The sequence below is a fragment of the Cynocephalus volans genome, chromosome 6 (genome assembly GCF_027409185.1).
Source record: "Cynocephalus volans isolate mCynVol1 chromosome 6, mCynVol1.pri, whole genome shotgun sequence".
Taxonomy (NCBI): domain Eukaryota; kingdom Metazoa; phylum Chordata; class Mammalia; order Dermoptera; family Cynocephalidae; genus Cynocephalus; species Cynocephalus volans.
Genome location: NC_084465.1, coordinates 143,349,446 through 143,368,813, shown reverse-complemented (window position 1 = coordinate 143,368,813; position 19,368 = coordinate 143,349,446). Strand labels below are relative to the sequence as shown.

The window sequence follows — 19,368 nt, the reverse complement described above, 5'->3', positions numbered from 1 at the left end:
ATGTAACCCTCCCTTTTTTTCCTGTAGGGAAAATGTAAGAGCCTAGAGTGTCTTCAATGTGATGTTCTGGGCAGGTGGAATAATTAGAACAGCTGAGCTGATATATGTCACATTCAAAAATCTTAATTAGTTTGCAGAGAGCAAAAAAGAAATTGCTTACTTTTTACTGAAGAGCTCAGTAAAACAAGACATAGCAGGCTCAATTCAGAAACTTGAAGCATGAAATCATCATCCAAGAGAATTACCTATGTGATTTAAAAGAAAAGAAACTGGAATATATTTGGAAGCTGTGACACCAAATCATAATATGCTAGAAATAAGTTGAATTAAAGGTATAGTTTTTAAAGTGTTAAAAATTAGAGTCTAACCCCCAAGGTAAGGTTTTTAGGAGGTGTGGCCTTTGAGAGCTGATTAGGTAACGAGGGAGGAGCCTAATGAATAGGATTAATGCCCCTATAAAAGTAGCCCCAGAAAACTACCTTGTCCTTCCACTGTGTGAGGACACAGCAAAAAGGTGCAGTCTGTGAGAAACTGGGTCCTTGCCAAACATTGAATCTGGTGGCACCTTGATCATGGACTTCCTTCAGACTGTGAGAAATAAATTTCTCTTGTTTATAAGCCACCCAGTCAATAGTATTTAAAACAGCCTGAACAGACAAAGACACCATTTGACCCAGCAGTTACACTCTTGGACATATATCCCAGAGAAATGGAAACTATGTTCACACAAAAACATGTACGTGAATGTTCATAGCACGTTTATTCACAATAGCCCAAACCTGCAAACAACTCAGATGTCCTTTAGCAGGTTAATGGTTAAACAAAATATTGTACGTTCGTACCATGGGATACTACTCAGCAATAAAAAATAATGAACTGTTGATACATGCAACAACCTGGATGAATCTCCAGAGAATTGTGCTGAGTGAAAAAAGCCAGTCCCACAAGGATCATACAAGACTGTATGATTCCATTTAACATTCTTGAAATGACAGAATGGTGTAAATCTAGAACAGATTAGTGGTCGCCATGGGTTAAGGACTGGGTGAGGGGTGGAGGGAGAGAGTGGGTGTGGTTCTCAAAGAGCAGTACAAGAGACCCTTGTGATGGAACTGTGCTGGATCTTGACTGGTGGTGGGTACACGAACCTACACATGCGATAAAACTGCCTAGAACTCAACACACATGGAAACACACACACACACACACACACACACACACACACACACACACACACACACACACACACACACACACACACACACACACGAGTAGAAGTAAAACTGGGGAAATCTGAGTAAGATAAGTGGATCGTATCTATGTCAATTTCCTGGTTTTGAAATACTATAGTTTTCCAAGATGCTACTGTTGAGGGAAACTGCATAAAGGTTACAGGAAATCCTTCTGCATTGTTTCTTAAAAACTGCACGTGAATCCATAATTATCCCAAAATGAGAAGCTTAATTAAAAAATGAACTAAAATTGTAATGCATATTTTATTCATCCTTGTATCCACTCTTTGTGGACTAGTGTTGGGTACACAGTAAGTGCTCAATAAATATTTATTGAATGAATGAAGAGCAAGAGCACGAGCTGCATGTATAAAATGATACTCTCATTTGGATCACAAAAGGAGGATCCAGTTACTACTTAAAGGTTAACTAAACTGTTTGGATAATTAAGCCTGGAATAACCTTTATCCTACAAACTCTACCTAATCATATGGTAACTTTTGCAGTCACTTGGTACTCAGCTTGAATCTTCCACGTTAATGTTTGGTTTTATGCCCCCCAAAATCCTAGAAGAGGGGGGGACCAACTACAATGGATTTATGATAAATTAGTTTCGGATATACAGTCTCCATGGATGGCTTCAGGGTCTTTGTTCAATCAAAGAGCTAAAAATAGGGAGGAAGAAGTTAGCTGATCATCCAAGATCCAGTTTCTTCATATACTTTTGATTGCTAACCCAGTTTTTCCCAGAGCTCCTTTATTTGCTTCTATGCATCTTTCCAATTTCATCTTACACAAGAGTATGTTAAAATGTTGTGAAATATTGTGATTTAAGGAGCTATCAGGAAAAGTAATTTTGAAAAGAGATTTAGAGAAGATGATACATTTCATGGCACTTGCAGAGAAAGAAGGAGCTAATACCTATTAAATGTGTATGTATTCAGGTCTTTACATGCATTTCTCATTTAATATACGTAATTCTTTGAGAGAAGTGCTTTTATTTTTATTTTATTGATGAGAGAGAACCAAGGCATAGGGAGGTTTCCACTATTATAGAACCAGCAAATGGCAGAGGCAGGATTAGTGCCTGATTCAGCTGACTCCAAATCCTGTTTTTAACTACAGTGCTAAACTGAAAATTAAAATTCTCAGTCAGATAAAAAGAGGTAAAAATCAAAACAGAATCTTGTATTCTTGAAGAATGAGGGTAGATGGGAACCAATGACTAATAAATTATTTTTTACAGGTTAACTTCTAGAATCATTTTACTTTTTTATGTTTATGTTTGATACATACAAAAGAATATATGTAATACATATTGACATTATATGGCATAATAAAATGAACCCTAAGATATTCTCCAAGGATCTTAACTACATCACCAATGCTGTTGAAGTGACTTGGTTGTTTCTCCCAAATCTCAGCCCCTTGCTTTCTCATTTACATACTTCTGCCTCCCTGGAATAACCACTTTCTTGAGTTTCATGGTAATTGCTGCTTTTTTGTTGTTGTTTAAATATTTTTATTTTGAGGTATGTTTGGCATATAACTGTACATATTTAAACTGTGCAGTTTGATAAGTTTTTACACATGTATACACTCATGTAAACATCACCACTGTAAAGGTGATAAACATATTCATCACTGCCCCACCACCCTGAAAAAATTTCCTCATGCCTCTTTGTAATATCTCCCTCCCTCCACCCACCTGAAGCAACCACTAATCTGCTTTCAGTCAGTAGTTTAATTTTTAGAATTTTTCTAGGATTTTATATCAACAGAATCATATAGTAGGTACTCTTTTTTTGTCTGGTTTCTTCAACTTGGCATAATCAACACATTGCTACATATATTGATAGTTAATTTCACTTTATTGTCAAGTAGTATTCTATCGTTTGGATGTATCACAGTTTGTTTATCCATTCATCTGTCCATGAAACATTTGGCATGTTTTCCAGTTTATGGCTGAAACAAATAAAGCTGCTGTGAATATTTATGTACAAGTTTTTATACTAACACATGCTTTCCATTTCTCTTGGGTATTTATCTAGGGGTAGAATGGCTGGGTCATGTGATAAGTATATGTTTTAACTTTTTAAGAAACTGCAGGCTGTTTTCCAAAGTGTTCGTACCATTTTACATTCCCACTAGAAGTGTTTAAAAGTTCTAGTTGCATTGCATCCTGGCCAACACTTGGCATGGTTAGTCTTATATTTAATTATATTTTGCACTATCTAATAGGCATGTAGTGATATCTCATTGTGGTTTTAGTTTTCATTTCCCTATTGACCACTAATGTTGAGCATCTCTTCTTATGCTTATGCCATCCATATAGATTCTTTGGTAAAGTGTTTTTGAATTTCAGCCCATTTCTTCCTTGGGTTGCTTTTATATTGCATTTTGAGAGTTTTTTGTATATGTCAGATGCAAGTCCGTTAACAGATATGTGATTTGCATATTTATTCTCCATTCTGTGGCTTGCCTTTTCATTCTCTTAGAAGTGTCTTTCAAAGAGCAGAGGTGGTGAATTTTGATGAAGTCCCATTTATCATTTTGGGTTTTTTTTTTGCCTTTTCCCAACTTTTTATTATGATAATTTTCAAACAGGCAGAAAAATTGAAAGCATCGTTTAGGAAGGAAATGCTTATGCACTCAACATACTGTTTTATAGCTAGTTTTTCTCATTCAGTAATATTTAGTAAAGATCTTTCTATGTGATTATAGAAGCATCGTCACTTTTTATAAAAAAAAATTTCTATCACCTTAATCATTTGTCATTTATTTGTGTTGGGAACATTCATAATTATCTTTTTATTTTATTTTTTAATGAATCATGCTCTTTGGTGTCATGTCTAAGAAATCTTAGCCTAATCTGAGTTCATAAAGATTTTTTCCTCTGTTTTCTTCCAGAAGTTTTAAGATTTTAGGTTTTACATTTAGATTTATGATCAATTTGAATTAATTTTTGTATGTGAAATGACTTATGGATCAAAGTTTTTTTCTTTTTCTAGCATATGGATAGCCAGTTGTTCTAGGTCTATTTGTGTATACAAGTACTTGTATTGTCCTTTTACAATATTGACATTTGCTCACATTTCTCTTGGAAAAATACCTAGAAGTAGAATGGCTATATCACACTGTAGTAAGTCTATAGCGGACTCTATTCTGTTTAATGAATTGATCTGTCCATCTTGATGCCAACACTATAATGCCTCGATTACTGTAGCTTTATAAGTCTTCAAGACTTGGAGTATAAGTATACCAACTTTGTTCTTTTTCAACATTGTTTTGGCTATTTTACATTCTTTACATTTTAAAGAGAATTTTAGAAACAGCATGGTAATCTCTGCACAAAAATCTCCTGGGATTTTGATTGGGATTGCATTGATTTTGATTGAGATTTATAGGCCAATTTGGGGAGGGCTAACATTGTAACAATACTGATTCTTGTGAATCATGAACATGGAATATCTCTCCATTTATTTAGATATTATTTAATATCTCTCAGCAGTGTTTTGGAATTTCAGTTTACAGGTCTTGCAAATTTTTTGTGAGATTTTTCCCTGTTTATTTTTCTCTTCTCTTCTCTTCTCTTCTCTTCTCTTCTTTTCTTTTCCCCCTCCCCTCTCCTCCCCTCCCCTCCCCTCTCTTCTCTTCTTTTCTCTTCTCTTCTTTTTTTGTGGCTACCCAGTACAGGTATCTGAACCCTTGAGCTTGGTGTTATCAGCACCGTGCTCTAACCAGATGACCTAACCAGTCAGACCCTTTAATGCCATTTTCAATGGTATTTAAAAATTTTTTTAAATTTCCAAATGCTTATTGCTAGTATATAGAAATACTGTTGACTATTGTATATTGCATGTCACTTTCATTCACATTCCATTGACTAGAACTCAGTCACATGGACCTAGAACCTAGAACCCTGCTGCAAGTTTGGCTGGGGAATGTTATTATTTAGCCATCTTTCCACCTTCATGTGAAGCAAATCATTGTGGAGGAATACTAGAGTCCTGCAAAAAGTTCATGGAAATATTCACATTATCTTTATTTTTATCCACGAGCTTTTTGAAGTACCCTTGTAGATAGACTCACAGTGGAAGATAATGAAAAATGTAATAAAATCAAGAATATTCAAGTATTTGCCATTTGGTAAAGGTGACATTCCAAAATTGCTGGGATGAACTTGGAGTTGTAATTTAAGACGAAAATCCTAACAACAATGTAGACATTTTAAGTTTGAGAAACCTATTAGATTGGGGAAATGTCTGGGCTACAGAAAAAAATTTGGGTGTCATCTACTATAGATTAAATAATGCACGAGACTGAATGGCCACCAAAAGACAGAGTATAGATAGTGAAGTCCAAGAACTGAGGCCTAGGTACTTCCAAGATCATAAATTTAGCAAATGAAGAAATAGCAAAGGAGACTAAGAAAAAGTAGTCTGTGGATTAGGAAGAAAATCAGTGTGGGAAGTCAAGTGAAGAAAATTTTTCAAGGAGAAAGTAATCTCTGTGACAACTGTTAGGTCACATAAGATGAGAACTGAGAATTGACCATTCAGTTTAACAGTGTGGAAGCCATTGGTGACCTTGACAAGAACAGTTTCAGGGAGTTATGGAGGTAAAAGACTGATTAAAGGGATTCAAGAGAAAATGGGAGGAAAAGAATTGGAGAGAGCAAGGATAGACAACTTTCAAGGAGTTTTGCTCTAAAGAGAAGCAGACAAATAAGGTTGTAGCTGTGGAGGGCTTGCTGGTCAAGAGAGGATTTTGTTGTTAAGATTAAAGAAATTGCAAAATGTGTGTATACAGATGGGAGTGATAGAGTAAAGAGCTAGATGATGCGAAAGAGGGAAGAGTTGCTGGAACCTTATTTTCAATAGTAAGAGAGGATGGGATCTTAGTTACACAAGTGTTGGGGTGTTAGATGAGTAGATAGTTTACCCATCATAACAGGAGGTAAGACAGGAGAACAGGGGCACAGTTGCTGGTAGGTGGATAGGTGTGGCAGGCGATTAACTTCTCATTTTATTGCTTCTGTTTTCTCAGTGTAATAGAAAGTAGGGAGAATGGGGGAGAAAGAATGAAATAGTCATCTAGGAGAGAAATGTATTATCATTGACAACACTAAAAGGCTGTTTTGAGGTCAGTGGTCATGAACTTAAAGTGAAAACATCACTTAGTTTTTCTTTTTCCCTGCTCATGTTTGACTGCGTGGGTGCAGGCCCAGAGTAGGGTTAGGTTTTGTCAGGCAGCTTTGAGAGAGGGCAAAAGAGTGAATTGAAGTGACTTAAGAGGGAAGTGAGGACATGGGGTGGTGAGGGATAGGGCAAGGATGGTAGGGTCAGCCCCAGATTGAAGAATTGTAAGCGTTGGGGTATGAGAGAGAATGAACTGAAAAGGAGTAGGTGGTGATGCTAGGTGGGATGCTTGATTTGAGAATATAAAGGGGTTTTAGTCATGACCAGGCAAATGCTGAAAGTGGTGGAGAGGAAGTGAAAGAACTGGAAGGCCAGGATATTGGAAGGATTGTCTATGTGGAAACTGATTTTGTGCTCAGAACCTGAAGGCCTTTGTTATTATTGTCTCTTGTCCTTTGTTGCTGCTGGACTGTCTGATAAGCTTTAGGCTTCTTTGTTAGTAAGAATTCAATGTCTCTTCTTTCATAATTTCTGTTTCTTAGTTCTCAGTGTACTATGAGATTTCTTCAGTACTACCTTTTATTTTTTCTATTGCATTTAAAATTTTTGCCATTGTATCTCTAATTTTCAAGAGTTTTTTCTTGTTTCTGATTAATTTTTCATAGCATCCTTTTCTAGAAACAAATTTAGTTTTTGACAGTGGCATGATTTGTTATAATACATACAATTCGTGCATCAGACTACGGTTCTTTTTCTCCATTAAGTTATATCTGCTCTCAAGCATTATATTTTTACATATGATCTTTTTTTCTAAGTGAGAAGATATATTCAGTTATGTAGTAAACTTTTAAATATCTCTTCACTTTAGGTATCAAAAAATAAAGATGGGAAAGAAGAAAGTGAAACTGTATCACCGTCCGAAGATGAAACATTCTCCTGGCCAGGTCCCAAAACAGTCACGTTGAAAAGAACATCTCAAGGCTTTGGTTTTACATTAAGGCATTTTATTGTTTATCCCCCTGAGTCTGCAATTCAATTTTCCTATAAGGTAAGAGAAATGATTAAAGTAACTTGAAAAAAACACAAGGCAATTCCTCTCTCCCTCTTGTCTTCCTCTCCCCCTTCCTTCCTGCCTTTTTTCTATCTTAAAAGAATTGTTATATTTGCATTTTTATTCTTTTCCTTCTCGTACATATTTTTCCATCGTTCAGAACAAAAACTTTTAGTCTTCTCTGAAAGATCATACCTATTCTAAACTCCAAATCTATTTTTCAAGACTTTTAGATCTCGTTCTACTTTCTCTAATATGTAACTGTTTTTCTACTATCCAAAAAGGTGGTGAGTTTTCTGGGCAGAGTATGCAGAGGAAGTATTTTGTTAAAATATTCTATCGGTTATAGAAAATGAGTTGGATTAGAACAATACTTAAATTTCATATATGTGATATGATGTATAATTGTTAACACATTGGAGCCATTGCAGTCCAAAGAAATTGGGTTTGAGTCCCATCTCTGCCTCTTGTTAGCTCTGTGACCTTGGATAAGTCACCTAACAGACCTTCCTCACAGGTCATGTGATGATTAAATGATACAGTACATCTAAAACGCTTAGCACAGGAAGTTACATATAGTAATTGCTCAGTAAATTTTAGTTATTAAAGCTATTATGTAATACAGATGTTCTTGCAAATAGGTCTCAGCCTTGTCAATTTTACATGGAAAAATATATATGTTATTGGAATCTTTTCCATTTCAATTATGAAATTTTATCAATTCACTTCAAAGGAATTTTTAAAAAATTTAATATTCTATAGCCTTTAGAAAATGTGCAGTTAATACAACAATGTCTTTATTGTGTCACTTAACTGACAACCTTGTTAGTCTCAGAACAGAGCTTATAACCAGAAGAAGAAAAAAACAACACTTGGGCTGCCAAAGTAAAGGTCAAAGATTATGTAATAAATTATCAGCACTTCACCAAATGTCTATTTTTCGTTCTGTAGTACCTGGTAGCTGCCATATGGTAGAGGCTCAGCAAATGTTTGAATAAATGTATTCACATACTGGTTTTTTAAGGTTGCTTTACTTATTTCCCATCTAGAGATAGATAACAGGGCTGCAAGACAGCCTGATAACAATGAGGTAAATAAGGTAAAACAGGTAAAACAGGTAAATAAGTAAACTTCAAAATTGAGTACAAGAACTTAAAAATGTAGTGATGTGGAACAAATCCATTTATATAGACAGTTCGGGGTCGTATGCCCCTAAGGGCACATTTAAGCATAGTACAATAAGTGATGACCAGTAAGTGCTCTTCTCCCACATTCTGGGCTCATCTATCCAATCACCTACTTGACAGCTCCACTTGGATGTCTCTGTTAGCCATCTCATGCTCAACATGTCAAAAACTGAATTCCTTATGTCCTCCCCCTAAATTGGCTTCACCCACAGCTTTCACCTCTCTCTAAAGACTCCATCCTCTGGTAAAAGGCACTGTTAGTGAGATGTAATTGGCACATTTTGGGGAGGTTGATTTGAATTAATTTGAACCTTGCTGTGACTTGACAAGAGTTTAAAAATGTGTATTCATGTACAGATATGTATTTTTTCATTTTGTAGGATGAAGAAAATGGAAATAGAGGAGGAGGTATGTTGTAAAAGTTTTAATTTTTCTCTGAATGATTTTCTACCCCTATCTTTCTGTTCTTTAAGTAATATTAAATGAAATGACATAGTTTTTTTTGGAATTCAAATACATAACAGTTCTTAAATGTGAGAGTTATAGAAAGTAAATGTTTTTTATTGTAGACTTCTAAGTTTTGTGAATTCCATTGTCTCATCGCAATTTGAACATGTAATGATTTTATTGTTCTTATCATTATGATTTTGAGGAAAAGAATTCTGAGATTTTTATTTTAATTAGTAACCTTTCTAAATTTAGTGATTCTTTTAGGTGAGGAATGTTGTGTGTTTCATCAGCTAGGTTTATTGACTCAAATATTGAAAAAAAGAGGATTTGGGTTCTTGTGTATAATCTCACTCTTGATTTAAACATTATTTAATGAGCTTAAAAGGAGAATCAGGCTGAGGATAGGGTTATTTCTTAATAACTCTGATTTATTTTTGTTTTAATTTTTTAATAACTCTGATTTATTTTTGTTTTAATTTTTTATTTTAAATCAATTTAATGAGTTAAATTTACATCCAAAGTGCACCCATTAAAAATTTTTATTTCTAGATAATTTTAGACTTAAAAGAGTGGCAAGAATTAGTAAAGAGTTTTCATATATCATTCATTCAATTTCACCTAACGTTAAAGAATTACATAACCATCATACAACTAACAAAAGTAAGAAATTAGCATTCATATGAACAGACTTTATTTGGATTTTACCAGTTTTTTCACTGGTGTCCTTTTTCTGTTCCACAATTCCACATTGCATTTAGTTGTCATGTCTCCTTAGTGTCCTCTAGTTTGTGACAGTTCCTCAGTCTTTCCTTGTATTTTATGGACCTTGACATTTTTGAAAAGTGCTGGTCAGTTATTTGTAGAATGTTCTTCAGTTTGATTTGTCTGGTGTTTTCTCATCATTAGTTCAAGAACATCACATTTGCACCTATTTTAAGTGTATAGTTGGGTGATTTTGATAAGTGTACAACCTGTGAAACCACTATCTTAATCAAGATGTGATATCAAAATAACCTTTCATCTCTCCATAAAGTTCCCTTGTGCCCCTTTGCACTCTTCTGGCCCTAGACAATCACCAGTCTGCTGTCTGTCACCACAGATTAGTTTTGCCTCTCCTAGAATTTCTTATAAATGGAATAATATAATATGTATTCTTTCGTGTCTTTTTTGTGGCATAATGTTTTTGAGGTTCACCATATTATATGAATGGGTGCTAATAGTAGTACTTTCTTTTTTTTGCTGAACAGTTTTGAATATACCAGAAATTGTTTATCCACTCACTTTTTGATGAACCTGTAATACCCATACCTTGCCAATTTGGTTTGAGGTCTTGGAAAGGTTATATTAAGGTTATGAGAGGAAAATGCTTTCTTCTAGCACTATCAAAAGTAATCTGAATAATCTGGTGTAGGACCAAGTAGGACCCTTTGTAGTTGTTACTTGGTACAAGATGGGCCACTCCTATGTCACCCATCATCTGTCATGCACCAGGGTTCAGGATGAATTTTAAGTGCTACTTGGCATGGATTAAAAATAGGCTTTAGTGGGGAAAAGGGAAAGTTACAAAACCAGAGGGGTCCTCTGTCCTCCCATTGTCCTCCAAGCTGATGTGCTCATGCCTGGGCAACCTTCTGAACACACAGCATGTAGAATTTCGTGCCTGTCATTGGGTAAATGTACTTTTAATAAATGTAGAAGGATGTAGTCATAAAACTTCATGCTAATTGTTGTCTGTCTGACATGTCTTGCTGAAGTAAATGGACTTAGTTATGTGTTTTGACTGGGGAGAGTAAACTTAAGCATTTATAAGGGAAAACTAGAAGATCTAGGTCTAGCAGAAGGAAGATTTGGAGAGGAATGATAAAGTTGGACTAATGCGTATGACCTGATGAGGAAGATTACAATCTATTGTATTTATTTATTTATACCTAATCTCATTCAAAAAAAGGTTTGTGTCTACATGCAGAAACACGTATTATTGTAGGATAAAAAATAAGGTTACAAAATGAATTGAATTGACATTTGGAAGATTTAGTACACATAAATTCATGCTGTAGGCTCTACACTGTTTTCAAAGATGGACTGTAAACGTGCTTTTGAGTTTTCCAACAGCCCAAGAAAAGGTAAAAATATGATTAATTAAGGATACACATCCATAAGAAAACAACATCCTGTTTGCACTGAGATATGAGACACATTTCTCCTATGGGCCCTCACAGTGGAAAACAAAGAGTAACAGTTGATAATGTCTTCAACACCATTCCTTCATGTGGCTATTTTCTTAAGTAATTCTTCAATGTAAGCTGATTTCAAAACCCCAAGGTTCCATTCAGCTTATAAAGCACTTCTCAGCTGGGGTCGAGATTGCTCCCTAGGGGGTGTATGGTAATATCTATAGTCATTTTTGGTTGTCACAATTTGGGGATGGTGAGTGTGCTGATGGCATCTATTAGGTAGAGGCTAGAGGTACTGTTGAACAGCCTGCAATGCACAGGACAGCCCTCCACAACAAAGAATTATCTGGCTAAAAATGTTAGTAGTGCCAAGGTTGATTTCTCTGATTTAAAAGTGGTGGGCAGCAAAACAATGTAGTCCAAGTGTACAGGTCCCCAGGAATCTGGCTTGATACAGTGACAATATTCAGACCATTTATAAGAATGGATATTAAAGACTACATATCCAGTTATCTTTTATGATTATTATCTCTTACAAGTGAACTTTCGATCTGAATTGAGTCATTGTGGAACTACAGGTTAAATTATCTGGCTGCTGTACTGGCATTGTATGATATTGACTAAAGAATAGTGTAAGTAAGAAAAAGGTTATATTTTAAGAAAATATAGAGTAAATATAATAACTAGAATATAAAATGACTAAAAAGAAAGAAGTCAACAAAGAATGTAAATAATTGAGATGTAGTAAGAATTTAACATCACAAGTTTAATCGATTGAAGGAGAAAATAATTATAAGGTAGGTTAACAAAAAATTAAATCAATAAGTTAAAAGACTAATAGGGGAATTAAAAAGCACACAAAACTAAGGCTTTAAAGTAAGAGAAATAGAAATTCAAGTACCTTAACTCCTCTGAAGCAAAGTTCATCAAAGTAAGATATTTATGAAGTCCAGAAAATCTGTACCCTTTCTTCCTAAGAAGAGGAATATAAAAAGGTATGAGAGTACCTGAAGAAATTGTTTTGTAATATACTTGTAATATACCTGGAAGGAGAACTGCTTGATTTTGGGGGTGAATGGGGTGGGAGGGTGGTGGAAATTAGTATATGATTGAGAACTTAATCTATACCAGCATCATAATATATGTTATCTTGTTAATCCTCACTTTAACCCTGTTAGGTGTGAGATAATATATCCATCTTGTAGATGAGGGAACTGAGGCTGAGAAAGAGGTAAACTAACTTACTCAAGAGCACACAGTAAGTGACAGAGCTGGACTTCCAAATTAGTTGTGTCTGACTCTGAAGTCCATCTTCTTTTAACTCTGCCATCTTACTTCCATTGACTTATTCTTAAATAAGTTCTTCCTTATTTCTTTTGTTTTGAAAATAATTCTGTCCTTTAAAAAATGGTTTGATTTATGTAGGGTTAAGAATTAGTAGATACATATAGGGTATGTTTAGTATATTATGAAATTAACTCTGTAAACCCTGCATTGAGAAAGTTAAAAACAAGGAAACTTATTTTATATTTGTGAACACCAAGAATTCACATATAAAGGTAAGGGAAATCCCAAGTTTAGAGGCCCTGAACACCTTATAGGAGCAACCATCACTTGTTACTTACTCAGTTCTGAATACTTGGCTAGTGGTGGACCGAGAAAGAGTTAGCAAGTTCAGGGAGTTACTAGTGCTCCTCCCACCTACCTTGCACATTTGCTTCCCAGGTCTAGGTTTGTTCTTGTCATTCCAATTGGTAGTTGAGGTGACAGTCTCATCCATAAAGTCCTGTTTAGCTTAAGTGTAATAGTCAGAATATCATTGCCACTAAAGTGATCAATCATTAGACCATCTTCTGTGTCAAAATTTTTCTTTTAACTTCTAAACAATTATTTATGTTTTTAGAGAGCTGGCTAGTTAACTCAGTTGATTAGAGTGTGGTATTGATAAAACCAAGGTCTTAGGATCTATCCTTGTACTGGCCAGCAAAAAAAAAAAAAAAAACTTTTTGAGACAAACTACATAATTTATTATTTTAATTCAACAAAATGTTAGGATTTTTATTTTATAGCCTCATTTCTTTTTAAAATTTATTTTCAAGGGTATTGAGATTATGAAATCCCTTTATGCAGAATTTTGTTTTGATGTAACAGAATTCCAGCCTCCAGTGTAATGATCAGAGTCAAAGCCTAGAATCACTGGAGAGAAAATAATTGCCAGAATTTTATTCAAACTCCTAAGAGATCCTGTTGTAATGCCAAAATTTTGTGAAACAGTTGAAAAGTTTTGTTTTGGTATTCTTTCCTTCTGGTAATTTAGTGAAATCTCCTTTGCCACTTAGTTTCCTGATTATCCTACATACCCAACTTCTTTGTTGGTTTCTTATATTCTTTATATGTGTACTCTCTTTTGTTTTTAAAATTATTTTTCCTTGTTGATTAGTTTTCTATACTATGATACAAATAATATTTATAAGAAAAAGGCCATGTAAGTAGAAAAATATTTTTTGGTGATAATAGTTACTGTAGAAAATTGGTATCTTGCTGATATACTGTTGTCCCTTAAATCTCTGGAGGAAATTATTCATAAATAATAAAAATAAGAATAATTGAAGGTCAGTAATTACTATTATAGTCATGCATCACTTAACGACTGGGTTACATTCTGAGAAACGCGTCATTAGGTGATTTCTTCATTGTGTGAACATAATAGAGTGTATTTAAACAAACCTTGATGGTATAGCCTACCATATATGTAGGCTATATGGTATATAGCCATTATAATCTAATGGGACCACGGTCAAATGTGTGGTCCATTGTTGACTGAAACATCATTATGCAGTGCATGACTGTTTCTTTTCTACTTATTCCATGAGTTAAAATTCTGTCTCAGTTCAGTGGGAGAGATATTTCCACTGTTCTGATATGTTTATATCATTTTTTAAAGGTACTAAATAATTTTTGGCATTGAAATTTATATTCAAGCATGTTAATAGTAGAAAAAAAAAGTAACTGGAAATTCTGTAAATTTTCTTAGTAGTAAAAATTTGTATTGGGATGGCAGTTGTTTCTGACTCTGGAGTCTGTGCTAGAGGGTTCTAATAGTGGTAAGAAATAGAAACTCCCTGAAGCCACCTCAGGAAGGATGTGTTAATCCTAACAAAACAACAGAGCATCTCCAAATTTAAAAGACAGATACTGTGGGATCCCCAGAGTCCTCCAGACACCAGAATTGGAGTCTGGAAAGCTACTAAATGCAAAGAGTAATGACAAGGTCTAGGATTTTGAGCTTCCAAAGCCCAGACTCTGGTATTTTAAGGATGATTTAAACGATGTTCACAGTTTTTATTATGCACAATTTGCTCACGAGCTGACCTCTTTGTAAGGTACAATCCCCACTACATCTTCTTTCTGCCTTCCTTTCTTATCTAATACTTCCAAGTTCTTGAGAGAGAAAAATCTAACTGGCCCAGTTCATCATCTGATTCCAGCTTTACAGCAGCCACTGTGTTCAGAGATCAGATGTTCTTCAGTTTAATGAAGAGAAAAATTTTGTAAAGCTGAGAAAATTGAGTACATTTTATGCTACTGATTTCTATTAATAGGTCGAAACCCTATTGCTTCAGGATAATATAACACTGAAATATGTACCTGAGAATTTGTTGCAAGAAGGAATTTTATTATGGGAGGTCCATGGTCTAAGATTTGGTGGAGGGATGTTGGAAGCATGTTTACATTGCTTTTAAAATGTAGCAATACTAACTGAGCTCCATGGATATCTTTGCGATGTCTTTGGGAAGGAGCATCAGCTGAACCCCTTAGGATCCATTTTCAACTGTACTGACAGTTTAAACTATTTGAGTTTCTCTGGTAGTTAGACAGATATACTAATTACTTATATATTATTATTAACTTTTAATGCTCTTCAGTAGAACAACCACAGATGTCATAAATATTGAGGATGTTTTAGGAAGGAGGAAGAATGTTGATGATGATTCTAATGATGATGGAAGTGGTGGCAGTGGTGGCCACCCACTTAACAGTGTGCCAGGTGCTGTTCAGAGACTTGTGCATGGACTAACTCATTTAATCCTCACAACAACTTTGTGGGGTGGATATTATCACGTCCATTTATTAGATGATGATGCTGAGGCACAGAGTGTTTTAAGTAACTAGTAAGAGGCAGAGCTGGACTGAGGCGGTCTGGTTCTGGAGTTTGCCTCTAACTTTCTACCATGGCCTCTCAGAAACTTCTTTACTCTCACACAATTTATTATTGAAAATGTGTAAGAAAGAGGGTTCTGTTTCCTTGAAGGTAAACAATATTAAAAGATCCCTTGTTCAATTTTCAGATATAATTTTGGCTAACAGTATTGGCATTTCATACATACACTTTAATTTTCTTCTTCACAATTCAACATGTGTTATTTGCTTAATTCTGTTGACCCTTCGCTTACAGATGAATAAAGCATCATTGCTTTTAATTTCTGAAGTGACTTTCCATTTTTGATTTAGTTATATTTTTGATATCTGTGCATCTTACAATTGACAACACCTTTTTTGGTATTTTATGCATCTTACAATTGACAACACCTTTTTTTGTTTTTCACTTATTTTTATGAAATGATAAGGGTACTCCTAGGTATTTACTCAAGATAAATGAAACATATGGCCACAAAAAGGTTTGTATAGGAATGTTCATAACTTCTTTATTCATAACAAACCCTGGATTTAACCCAAATATTTGTCAACATACAAGTAGATGAATTGTTGAACAGTATATCCAGAAAATGGTGTATATACAGCAACGTGGATGAGTCTCAAAAAACATTTTTTTTATTGAGGTGAAAGTCACATAACATAAAATCCATCATTTTTTATTTTTATGTTTATTTTTTGGCCACTGGCCAGTACGGGAATTCAAACCCTTGACCTTGGCTCAAACCAACCGTCTGAGCCCTCACCATTTAAAAGTGAACAATACAGTGGCATTTAATACAGAATTAGAGAAACCGTATGACATTTTGTACAACTACCACCTCTATCTAGTTCCAAAACATTTTCATCATCCCAAAAGGAAACCCCATGTTCATTAAGTAGTCACTTCTCCCCTCCCCTGAGTCCCTGGCAACCAGCAACCTGTTTTCTGTCCCTACGGACTTACCAATTCTGAATATTTCATTTAAATGGAATAATACATATATAACCTTTTCTATGTGGCTTCTTTCACTTAGTGTAATGTTTTTGAGATTCATCCATGTGTTGCATGTATGTGTAATATTGCATGTATGTGTAATATTCTATTGTATGTATATACCACACTTTGTTTATCCATTTATCCAATGGTAGACATTTGAGCTGTTTCCACCTTTCAGCTATTACATATAGTGCTACTATGAACATGCATATAAAAGTATTTGTTTGAGCCCCTGTTTTCATTTCTTTGGGTGTTTAACTAGGAGTGGAATTGCTGAGTCATATGGTAATTCTATGTGTAACATTTTGAGGAACTGCCAGACTGTTTTCCACAGTGCCTACACCATTTCTGTACCTCCCACCAGCAATATATGAGGGTTCTAGTTTATCTACATCTTCACAAATGTGTTATTTTCCATTTTTGTATTATAGCCAACCTAGTAGGTATGAAGCGGTATCTCATTGGGGTTTTGATTTGCATTTCCTTAATGACATATGATTTTGAGCATCTTTTCATGTACTTGTTGACCATTTTTATATCTTCTTTGGAGAAATGTCAATTCAAGTCCATTGCCAATTTTTAAATTGTTTTGTTCATCCTTTTGTTTTTGAGTTATAAGAGTTTTTTATATATTCTGGACACTAGACCCTTCCCAGATATTTGAACTTCAGAGATTAAGAACTTCTCTTATCAAAATTACTGATAAGAAACTGAAAGGCAAGTCACAGATTGGATATCACTACACATACATAACTACCAAAGTCCTCACCCAAAATATCTAAAAAACACCTACAAATTAGCAGTTAAAAAAAAAGTCTGATAGCTAAAAACCAAATAAAACGTAATAACCTCATTAGTCTGCAGGAAGATCTAAATTAAAGCCACACTTCATACCACTGCACACCCACTAGAATGACTAAAATTAAAAAGATTGACAAATAGCAAGTGTTAGTGAGGATATGGAGCAACTAGATATTGGCGTAGCTGTTTTTGACATTTGTAGCATCACAAAAGTTTTACAATTGGGTTTTCTGTTTCTGCACCCAAAAAAATCCTACTGTAATTCTGATTGAGTTTGTATTGTTTACAATATTTGAATATTTGAAAATACTTGAAATATTGAATCTTTCAGTTTATGAATGTGGTGTCTCTCTCCCATGAATTGGTCTTTTGGGATTGTCCTGTGATTTTTCTCCCTTATTCTCTTAATATAGTGAACTTTATTGATTTAGTTTTCAAATGTTAAACCAACCTTACATTACTGGACTAAATCAAGCTTGTTCATAATGTATGATGCTTTTTATAAATTGCCAGATTTGGTTTTCTATATTACTTAGGATTTTTGCACCTCTGTTCAAGGATTGCCTTCACCTAAAGGTGGGCCTTTCTCTTTTTGATAACTGGTGTGTCAGTTTGGGTTCTCTGAGTGGCAGTTGCCAAGATAGAAGCAGACGCCAAAACAGGATGAGATGTGCAAAAGATTTATTGGGAGAAATGTCTATAAAAGATACAGAAGAGGACAGGTGATAACCTCAGATCATGATACATGTCTGACCCCTGTGAAAGAAGAGAGGGAGGGAAGGAAGGATTTGGTTGGAAGGACCTGACTGCATCACAGATCCATGGAGAGCTCTGATAGGCCAGTGAGGAGGCCCCAGGCAAACACTGTTGTTTAGAGGAATCCCACTTTGGGCTGGAATGGGGAAATGGGGCCTTCGGCGTGAACATGGTGATGGATCCAAAGTGTGGCAACTGGGGCTGTCAGTCACTGTGTTCCTGGCAGCAGATTCTCTTGAAGGAAATCTGAGCAGCACACGTCCATCCTTGACATGGTTGGGCTTTTTCTTTTTCACCTCTAGTCACAGGTTGTATTCCTTTGGGGACCCCGACTGAAAGCATGTGGTGTTTTCCAGGGCTCTGCTCCTTAGCTGGCCCTGAATATCCATTTTTGTCTCCCCGGCCATTTGAGACTGATGGAAGCTCTCTGCACCTGCTTGGTCTCTCACTCATATTAGAGAGCAGAAAATGCCTTGAGGCAAAAAGCAGCGCAAAACATTGGCTCACCTCTCTGAACATCCTGCCATTTGGGATCTTGTCCCTTCAAGTCATCACTGCCTTGTTAGCTTTCTGATGCCTTCACACAAATGTGATTTGTACTTTAACTTTTCTTGTCATTGTTCATGGGTAGAAGAGTTGATTCTTAAAGCAACTAGTTCACCAGTAGATTTCTAAATTTCTGTCTATTTACATTTAATGTAATTATATATTTATTGTTTAATCTTCAGTTTTATTTTGAAATTTCTGTTAGTTCAGACTTATATTTCTTTTCTCTTTTCTTTTTTGAGATTAAAAAAATCATTTTTCTTTTATAATTTCTACTTTAGAGGTTAAATAATATATTGCTATTCTTTTAGTGGTTATGCTAGAAATTATAATAAGCAAGCTCATCACAGTCTAATGCTAATTAAAATTTTATTCTCCTCTGAAACAATACAAGGACCATAGAACATGTTAACTCCACTTGTCTCCCTCCTACCTACATGCCATTTTTATGTTGCGTTGCAATTCTCTCAGTTTTCTTTGTTTTTTTCTGAAATGTCTTTGTTTTGCCTTCATTTTTGAAAGATATTTTTGCTGGGTACAGAATTCTTCAATAATATTGAAGATATTTTTCCATTCTTTTTTGGCTTCGATTGTTGCTAGTAAGAAGTCATATTTTGTTTCATTCCTTTTTTGAAGGCAAAGTTTTTTTATATATTTGCTTTTAAGATTTTCTCTATATTTCTGGTGTTTACCCATTTCATAACGATATGTCTGGGTAAGGATTTCTTTTTATTCTTGTTTGGGTTTTATTGAGCTCCTTCATCAGTTCTAGAAAATTTTCCGCCAGCATATCTTCACATCCTATCTGTGTCCCAATGCTGTCTTCTCTTCTTCTG

General features: G+C 35.0%; 1 long non-coding RNA gene across 2 annotated transcripts in view; it reads left to right on the top strand.

The window, feature by feature from the left end:
* Nucleotides 1-7,327, top strand: part of LOC134379890 (uncharacterized) — a 43,008-nt gene extending 35,681 nt beyond the window's left edge. For both annotated transcript variants that reach the window (XR_010023843.1, XR_010023842.1), the window contains exon 3: nucleotides 7,242-7,327. This is a non-coding gene — a long non-coding RNA (uncharacterized LOC134379890). The remainder of the gene's footprint in view (nucleotides 1-7,241) is intronic.
* The last annotated feature ends 12,041 nt before the right edge of the window (nucleotides 7,328-19,368 follow it).